Here is a 10,896-nt window from a genome sequence, read left to right on the forward strand (position 1 = left end):
AATACACTGTGCTCATTACACACTATGGTGCTCTACTTTATAATTTAAAGTATAACTAAAAACCCAAGAATTTTCTTCTCCTTTATTATCTTATGGATGTAAAACAGATTTTTTCCATATGCTGTGACAACTTCCATATATTATTTTCTCTTTCCTCATAAAATAGTGATTTTTTTAAAAAAACATATACTCTTAACAAGAGCATGTTATAACTTTGTTTTATGGGATGTCCAAGTTGCCAGGGTCACTATTCTTCTTCTACATAGTTCTTAGTAGGTACTACATGATATGCAAAGACGTTCACTGCAAAGTCTGGAACAGTTGCTGTGATATTTCAGACATTGACTGTTAGACTGTTGGACAGGCATCATATGTAGCACAAACACTGAATACAGACTCCTATATTCCTGTCTTGAATGAGAGAAAGCAGAATATTTTACAGTGTCTTCTTAAGGCTCAGGACATTCTTGTACTTAAAAGTCACAGATTTTTTTATTATTTCTTTGAAATGTCCATCTAATAATTTATATTATTTTTAATTACAAATAACTGAAATAGTGGAGAGTAATACATCAGCAATAAGAAGGGACTTATATACTCAGTTCTGTGTGAAATAAAAGTTAGATTTCTCCTTAAAACAGAATGTTAGGAGATTGTCCAATTTTTCCAGCACTGTGTGTTGGACATGTTTTCTCTACTTAAAAATTTGTAACAGTACAAAAGTACTGAGAAGAAAAGGGCAGTAATATGCTTTCATGATGCCTGTGCACAACATCATTGATAGCAGACATAGACAAGTTCTGTTTCTTGGACTAAATAATGGTCACGTGAGGATTCATATGTGACAAAATGGTCTACAACTAAATATAACACAAGTTGCCTCATGCATGAGTGCACTTGAGAAAGTAAAATATAAGTAATATTAATTAATCACTAATGATGTTCTAGCTGTGATGTTGTTCTGTTGTAAAATATGTTATATTGGTGGGCAGGAACACACTCACCAAAGGTTTATAAGATCTTTGTGTATTACATCCTACATGTGTGTGTGCTTCTACAGTTGCTATGAAATAAAAAGACAAGAGAAAACATTTTAAAATGCAAAAAAATTAGAAGAAAATAAATATTAAAAATAGAGGCATGGACTTACCAATGGCCACAACAGCAATATTAGAGTCAAGTAAGTGTTTGAAATAAATAGATAACAAGGAGAAGATACATATGCTTCTGATATACTCAATGTTCTCACTGGCTAAAATAAACTTACAGTTGATTACAATGACCTTAAAACAGAATAGGGTGAAGAGGTCAATAGGAATTAGTTAGGACTTCCATAAAGCAGGCTAATGACCAGTTTAATTCCATTAGATGAGATATTTACTTCAAGCTCCTATGCAGTGTTGGTTTGATTATTTGATTCTCTCGTCAATTAGTTCAAATAACCCATTCAGCAAAAGCTATTAAACCAGCTATGCATGTAAATGAAATGGATAAAATCCAGCTGTAACAGAAAAGTAATTAAATGATTGATTAATTAAATACAATTCTGTCTCCCTTGCAATGATTAAATATTTTAATCATTGTGAATCAAGTCTTTTTTTACTCAAGAAATATATAGGAAAAATGAATACAACAATGAATTCCCATGAGCTTCTCCAAATGTGAATATCCATGCCTCTATAAGGCTGTTTCTGGAAACAATTTCCCATTCAATAAAAAGTAAATGTGGGACTTCCGGTCTGGGCCATAGCATAGAGCAGGTCACAGGCAGCAGCTCTGCACCCAACCCCAGAAAACTGAGAGAAAAAGGGATTCCCAGGAGCTTGAACTCAGGCAGCATCCCAGGTAAAAATGAATCACCTGTGATGTCTGCTGTTAGAAGTTCTAATCAAGATGCTGGCCTCCGAAGTTATACTACTTAGACCTTTGAAGGGCCACTGACATCCCTCGTTTCGCTGTCTGAAGAGACCTCCTAAAATCGCAAAGATCCTTATTGGACTTGATTTACTCCATTACAATAGAAAAGGCTGGGTACAGCTCTTGACTGTGTTCAGCCCTTAAAGAACAAGGTTGCCTTTACATAGACAAGACAAGGAGGATTAAAGAGAGCATGAAATAAGTAGTGAAGGCCCTAAGAAAAATCAGAGAGAGAAAGAGACAGATGAATGCTGGTACAAGAATTGGTTTTCAGCCTCTCCAAGGTTGTCAACCCTATTTCCTCCTATCTTGGGACCATTATTTGGGTTCTTTTTGCTTATTTCTGCCGGTCCCTGGCCCTCAAATAGGCGGACTAACTCTGTGATACCACAGATAAATAATTTGGTAGCAAAACCTACTCAGAGACATTATCATAAGTTAGCTATGGAGGACCATGAGACTTAAGATGAGGTTGTTACTTTATACAGGGTGTTTCCAAAACCCATCTCCACCCAACCTAAAAGGGGGGACTTCTGCCTCTAGACCAAGCAGAGAGGGGCCACCCAGAACCCCCTCTGACAAGCGATCTGAATTCTTGCTTTGGCTGCGAGGCTAAGCACTGCAAGGGAATATCAATAAAAGATAAAAATATCTATCTGTGTTCCCTGAGGGACAAGCCTGACTGCATAGGGGTTTATGTCAAAAGTATCCCCTCTCCAGGAAAAAGACATCAGGATGGGTATGGCCGTCATGCCTCACTGGACAATGACAGGGGGACTGGAGCCATTACAAGGTCCCCTTCAAATACTGGAGGTCAGGCCTCTATCCCCGCCTTTGCAAGTTTAGAATTGCCACAGCCCTTCTATACTTAGAGAAGGGAGGAGATGTCAGGGGCAGCCTTGCTTACCCCCTGAAGGCCTAAAATCAGCCATAGGCCTAAAATCAGCAATAGGCCTGTCATACATGTATACTAACACCAAGTCTTGGGTCTCAGTGGAAAAACATTGAAACAGATGGGTATAAGCTAATGTCAACAGGCAGCTTTTGTGGAAATTTACAAGCCTGAGTAGTCATAGACCTTGTAAATAGGTAGCCTTGGCAGACAATATCATCTTAGATAAGGACAAGCGAGTCATAGGCAGAGTCATAGTGACTTGTCCCCTGAACCTCCACCCAGCTGATACTGGGTTCTGAAGATATCTGTTTTCCCCCTGAACACCCACACTCCATTGTCATTCCCTTCCCCACATCCTGGCTTTCTGTGCTTATAACCCCTGTGTGAATGAATTACGATTTGAGAAAAAATAAATTATATAAAAAAATAAAATAAAAAGTTAAAAATTAAAAAAATTTAAAAAATTTTAAAAAAAGTAAATGTTCATCACTTGAACATACTCAAAGATGAAGTATTTCTTTTTTATTGGATATTTTACTTACATTTCATTACATTACATTTCAGATGTTATCTCCGTACTTTTGTAGAAAACTGTAGAAAACTTACGTACATTCTGTAGCCTCTTGATTTATGCTTTACAATTTATCCCCAACTTCCTCTCCTTCCCGGGTCCTATGATTCTTAGATAATCTTCTGTGCTCTTTTGAAAAAGTACTCAAAATCCTGACAAAGATAAATCTTAATGAAAAGAAACCTGAAGGTTAATAAAAGTGTAAACATCTACACCAGCATCAAGAAAAAAGGCTTAATTTTTAAATGTAAAAAAAGAGTAAAAATATAAGAGGTTGATATAAATAGACATAATTTCAAAATATAAATAAAAATTCTAAGCCTAATTGCAGTGATATATAAATCAATTCAGATTTGGGGTGATAGTTCAGTCAGTAAAGGGCATAGTTGTCATTACCAAACATAAGAAGATGCCAGGTTTTGGTGGTGCAAATTTCAATCACAGTGTTGGGGAGGTGCCGATAGACAGAATCTCAATTTAAGCTTAGCCTACTTGTGCAATTTCAATTGAGAGATTAGACCTCAAAAGGGAAAAGAAGGACTTGGTGGTATGTGAGTTTGTTCTCTGCCTTGCAGACACATATGGACATATATAAGTGTAGCCCCCTAGACACACACACACACACACACACACACACAGAGGGAGAGAGAGAGAGAGAGAGAAAGAGAGAAATACATACATGCCAAACATGTCCTGAGTGGAATGACTCTTTTTCCCACCTCAACACTCTATGATACCCTAGAGAATCTTGAACTCTTACACTGGTTTGGCTGAGGTTCTAATGATTGTAATAGTCTGAGTTTCCTCATCAGTAACAACACATTATGGATGATTATCTTCATGTTTTTAGATAGTTAGTTCTCATTTCCAAGAGGTTAAAATTTGAGGGCAGAGAGGCAGCAGTGGATGGGAAGGCGGGGGAACAGTTTCTTAGAAGCAGGGGAGGGAGGAAGGGATAGGGGATTCCAGGGATGGGGACCAGAAGAGGGGGTAACATTTGAAATGTAAATAAATATCCAATACAAAATCCAGTATAAATAAATATGATCATTTACTCATCACTAAATCAATAATTTGCACATTTGTGATTTAGTGACTGCAGGTAACAAGTAAATTTTACTTTTTATTTTCCTATTTTTCAGAATTCCATAGGTAGTTTCCCAAGTACATATAAAGAATTTTATTCTCAAATGGAATCCATGCTCAAGGCCATGATGTTCATATTGTCCATTATGAGTCACATGTTTACCTGCACCCATAGTGCCCTCAGTATCTTAGTGAAGCACCTGGACAATGGAGCTAAAAGATTAAGTGATAAATGTTGAGATGGTCTCATTGCTATTTCTAGCATCCTTTCTCTCAACAGCATTAAAAAGGATTTAAGATTTGTAATATTAGTGAGTTTTGGCCAAAGTCCTCATTTTTTCCAATTTTATTAACAAATATATGCATTTCATAAATAGCATACACTTTGCAAAATATAATTACCATTGTTAAATTACTTTTTGATGTTTATCTTGAGAGTGATGAAAGGAGCCAGGCATCAGACACGTCGGGCTTTGATTTATTGTCTTAGGAAAATGATGCTCAAACAGAATGAATGACTCACAGAGCAGGTCACAGTCTTCCTAATGGTCTTAGAGTCAGCATTTTCCCCCTGCATTTACCACATTATTCCTATGACAGCATGAATATTTTCAATGAGAATCAGTGCTATTCACCTATAAAGAGAATAAAGAGAAGAATCAGAGTATTCAAGGACACCTGCCTCTACCATTTGTAATCTGTGAATGTCATTCAATTGGCTATCATGTTCCTAGAACTCATTCCTCTGTAGAAATATATAAGGAGGTAAAAAGGAATGATTATATATCGTTTTTCTAAGATGCATTTTATTATTAGTTCTATGTGCATATATGGGTATGTGCATGTGAGTGCAGGTGCTCTAGGAAGCTCAAGGAATCCCTTGCAAGTGATGTGACATGTGCTTAGAAGCCACCTGATGTCTATTCTGAGAACCAAACTCAGGTCCTATGCAAGAGTAGTAGCTGCTTGTGATTGCAGAAGCCATCTCCATAGCCCTCTGATTGCAGGTATTTTCCTTGGCACTTTTGATTTCTATTTTGGTTTGTTTGAAGCAAAATATTTCTGTGTATTCTATATCGGCCAGGGGCCCATTTATTTTTCTTCCTCAATCTCTTAGTCACAAGAAGACAGTGAATGCCACCATGTTTGACAATTTCTGAATATCTCAGGTGATATATGGATCACATATAAAGGAACACAATAACCACATTCTTCATTAATATCATTCTATTATTTGGATTTCTTATGGGTAATGTATAAAGAAAAAGGAATATTAATTTTTACATGATATATAGTAAACTACATGTTTATAATGCCTCATTTTTGAAGAGTGCAATGCTATAGGTTCCGATGTCTCTTCTGTGTATGATTTTCTATATAATATGAAGTATTTTGTTTTTGTTTTTTTGTTTATTTCTTTTGATATTTTATGGAGTTTTTTCTCTTTTTTTCCTTTCTTCTTTAAATTAGTCATTCCATTCATTTATATTTCAAATGATATCCCAGTTCCTGGTTACCTCCTCCAACAACCTCCCATTCCATATCACCCTTTACCCCTCCACTTTGCCTATATGAAGGTGCTTTCCCACCCACCCACCCTCTCTGGCCCCACTGCTCCAGCATCCCGCTACACTGGGACATCAAACATCTTCAGAACCAAGGGCTTCCCCTCCCATTCTGTCAGGCAAAGCCATCCTATGCTACATATGAATCTGGAGCCTTGGCTCCCTCCAGGTACACTCCTTGGTTGGTGGTATGAAGTCTTAACTATCCTCAACTATCTGAAACTCTTGCCTCACTTTAATTATATAAGCAAGTTTCCTTAGGAGTTTCTATTACATTCTGCATGTGTATGAACTTAAGCCTGTAAAGTTATTATAATATTATAATGTTATCCCTTTTAATATGTTCTTTTGGTCTTATTCTGAAAGTTTCTGGCTTCAACACAAGCATTCTACCTGAGATTAAAATCTACTTAATAATGGTAAAGACCTACTAAATTGAAAGTTTTAAGTTTTAAGACCCCCTTTGACTCCCTCAACTCATTCCCCAACTCTTCCACAAGTCTCCCTGAGCTCTGCCTTATGTTTGACTGCGCGTCTCTGCATTAGTTTCCATTCCCTGGTGGATAAAACCTCTCAGACGATAGTTATTCTAGGCTCCTGTCTGCAAGTATAACACAGTTTCATTAATAATGTCAGGGATTGGCTATAGAGTCAACTAACCTGGGACTATGGGGACCCATAGAGACTGAACCACCAACCAAAGTAAATTTATGGACTGGACCTAGGCCTCACACATACCCTACAGATATAGGGTAACAGATATGCAGCTTGGTCTTCATCTGTGTCCCTTAACAATTGGAGCAGGGGCTGTCTCAGACTCTCAGACTCAGTTGATTGCCTTTGGATCCCTTTCCCCTAGCTGTGCTGCCTTGTCTGGGCTCAGTGGAAGATGGTACACTAAGTTCTAATGAGACTTCATATGCCAGGGAAAGTTGTTGGGGGTGGGACTCCCCTTCTCTGAGGCAAAGATGTGGAAGGAATGGGGTAAGGGCACCCCTTAGGAGGGTAGGACTGGGAGAAGATGAGGGACGTAAAGTGAGTAAATAATTAAATTAAGGAAAAAGTTTTAAGAGACTCAAACACAATAAATTATCCGGCCTTCATCAGTCTGATTCTATCCTAACATAAAATATACAACCTTTTATTATAAAAATAAACAGTGGTAAGAATGGACCATGGAACTAACTTCTGCTAGAACAAGTCTGTATTCTATTTATCACAAAGTCTCTAATGCATTCAAAGAATTGTAAGGGTGTAGTCAATATCTTCAATAATTATGCATATTTATGCATTCAAAAGAAAAACCAAGGCTTTAAGCTTAGTTCTTTATTCAATCACCATGAAACTCTGCTTATTTTCTTTTCAAAGCCATTTCATTTAGAAAGGCAGAGTTTATTATTAGCTCATAAACTCTGTATATCTTCCAAGCATTTAGAGAAAAACTCAGGGCTAAATTATCATATCTGTTTCATGCTGTTTACCTTCAGTTGTCTTTTGTGATTTTATGAGCTCATTGACTGCTCTAAATCAAAAGACTTAAATAGTCACACAAGTATCTCCTTGCCTGTTCTTCCAGAATGCATTATTATTTGTATTGAGAGAATAAAAAAGCCTCTGGTTTCATTAACATTGTGATTTATAATACTTTGGGGATGGAAGAAGATTACGGGAGTCCAGAATTGCGAAGGGACTTTTTCCAACATAAACAGTATGTTTGCAGGCTATCCCTCCTCATTTCAACCTTAAAAGAAGTAGTCACTCAAATGAATGAGTCAATTACTTTTTCTGCTCATTTGCTCATCTTTGCACACCAAAACTCAAGTAAGGAAGGATTAAAGTGGGACAGGTGACTTTCCTCAGGGAAGAGCACACCAAGTAGTTACCCAATGCCAACTGGTCAGCATTGGAAACATACATTCACAGCTAAGATAATATGAAATTAGCATGTAAGATTTAGTAATGGAATGCATATTTACATGCACATAGTAATAAGTAAGAAAAAAAGGTCCTGAACTTGAAGGAGATTGAGAGGTATATAAGGGAGAGTTCCGAGGGAGAAAAGGGAAAAAAATTAAAGGTTCAGTGTCAGAGCTATAGATTATAAATACTATAAGGTAGGAAATACATGCTTCCAATGTTTACCTTATGTATATAGAATATTAAATTGCACTTGATTCTGTACTGCCAGAGTGAAGACGATAATAAAATCATAATTCAGTGAAGTACTAGAAATCCAACAATGGATGAATAATCTTCAATTTTAAATTTGTGATTTTCCTATGATAACAATGGAAAGTCACAATTCTGAGGAAAAAATTCTTTAAATTAGACATAATACCAAACTTTAAAATTATTTAAAATTCTAAAATTTTCTGTAGACCATGTAACTGGTGTATAAGTTTTACCTATCAATATTTCAGATGTGGTAATGATTAATATTCACTGTGTTGATCAAGAAAACTACTAGGATAATTTGAATTAAACAAATTCTTCAATTAACTTGATATCCTCAGACAACCTATTTTCTGTCCTTATCCATTCAAAGTAACACTTAAATTTACTTTTTATTTTTAAAAAAAGACAATAGTACAAAAGTATGTCTCTTGAAGAATATCAGAGAATATATTAGAGGGTTAGTGAGAGGGTTGAGTATATACAGGTACATGCTGTCAAGCCTGATAAACTGAGATCTATCTCTGGAACCCACAAAGTAGAAGGAGAAAAACAGATCCTAAAAGCTGCCTCTGATCGCCACACATACTCCATAGCATATGAGTGGATTCACATACACACAACAGCGCATGAAGTACCCATATGATCAACGTGCCAGTCTATGAATCTACTAACTGAATTAGATATTGTTTTCTTGTTATTCTCTCATGTATTAGACCTCAGCCTGTTTCTCCTCCCTCCCCTGTCCCCTAGAACCACCCACCAACCCTCTTCCTCCCTACTGAGAACTGCAGGCTTCCCAGGGACATCAAGCAAATTCCAAACAGGCAATAACAAACTACAATAAGACAACAAACCACTCAGTCATGACATAATATGTAGAGGACCTAGGTCAGAGCCCTACAGGATTACTGATCTCTGTAAGTTGCCACAAGTCTCAGTCAGTTGATTCTGTGAGCCATGTTCTCCTGATATGTTCTTGACTAATATGGTTCCACAGATCCTACCTCTCTTTTTCCTCAGGACTCCCTGAGCTCCACCTAATGTTTGGCTGTGGTACTGTGTATCAGCTTCATCTTCGTCTGTTGGATGAAGTCTCTCTGATCTCTTTGAGGATAATTCTGCTAAGCTCCAGTCTGAACACACTCTACAAGCAGGACAATCTGTAGGTCAAAGGTTTAGGGGATGGGGTAATATCACAATCCTTCCACTTGAGACATTGCCTGGTTACCGAAGATGGCCAGTTCATACCAAACATGAATTAAAAAAAATATTTAGGAATACAAAAGATTTTAAAAATAAATTTAGAATATGACAAAAATTCATTTTGCTTAGTGATTTCAAAATAAATTGTTTTGTTTGGTTGTTTTTGGTTTTGTTTTTGCTTAATCTAGACAAAAATAAACTAAACTTTTGCGATACTATTACTCATACTGTTATAAGTAAAAAAAATTGATGTTTCTATATGTATACACTGAAAGGGTAAGAAATATATGAGTAGGACTGGAGAGATGGCTCAGTGGTTAATAGCATTGACTGCTCTTCCAGGGGTCCTGAGTTCAATTCGCAGCGGCCACATGATGGCTCACAACTATCTGTAATGGTCATTCGATAGTGCCTTCTGCCATATCTGAAGACAGCAACAGTATAACCACATATATGACGTAAATAATTCTTTTCTTTTTAAAGAAACATATGAATAGTGGGATCTAGACTTCTTATGCTGGTGAAAGAATTTACAGACAAAAAAATATTGATGGAGTAATGGTTCAAAACACCTGTAATACCAACACTCCAGAAGGAGAGGTAGGCAGATCTCTGAATTTGAGGCCAGCCTAGCCTGCAGATAGAGCTCCAGGGCAGTCAGTGTTACACAGAAAAATCCTGTCACACAAAAAAGAAATATTTAAAAAAATAATGTAAAATTATCAGTACATTGGAATTAGAGACACCCACATGGCCTACTTTTATCTCAATACTTATTCTAATGGAGATGTGTGTGTATATATTTACACTATTAATACACACATATGCATAGGAATATTCACATACATGCACACATACACACATGCGTGTGAATGTACACGTACATGCACACACACAAACATACATACATACAGACAGACAGACACACACACACACATACACACACCATGCATTCATCCACTTATCCTTTCACCTGAATATTACCCTAAGAGCATGTTCCAATGATACCAAACAAGACCACACAATAAATAGTTTTACATAAAAAAAGAAGAGGAGTAAGTTAATGTGCCCACCATAAAATGCTACATCTTCTTACTCATGCTAAGTGAGTAGCAGCCACTACTTTAATTACAGAATCTGTTACCTGCAGCTTCTATCTGAACCTTTGTTTAATAGGTTCAAGCATCAAAGGGTGTTTCCTTTAACACCCTTTTAAGAGACAATGCATCTCTGTTGTGATACTTTTTCCTTTCACTATGTAACAAACATACCTTGCTCAACTCCCTGAGTATTCTTGGAGCTGGTTCCCTGAAGATCATTGACAGAAATAAAAGGTTGATACTCAAAAAATAATAAACTTTACAATCTACTCATCCAGTGTGACTTGCAAATCATTTATATCTAAAGAAAGAGTCAGGTAACTATCATACTAGCCCTTTAACAGCATTTCAAACATTTGCTATCAATAGGGTTTATAATAGTAA

Source organism: Grammomys surdaster, unplaced genomic scaffold (genome assembly GCF_004785775.1).
Source record: "Grammomys surdaster isolate TR1022 unplaced genomic scaffold, NIH_TR_1.0 125604, whole genome shotgun sequence".
Taxonomy (NCBI): Eukaryota; Metazoa; Chordata; class Mammalia; order Rodentia; family Muridae; genus Grammomys; species Grammomys surdaster.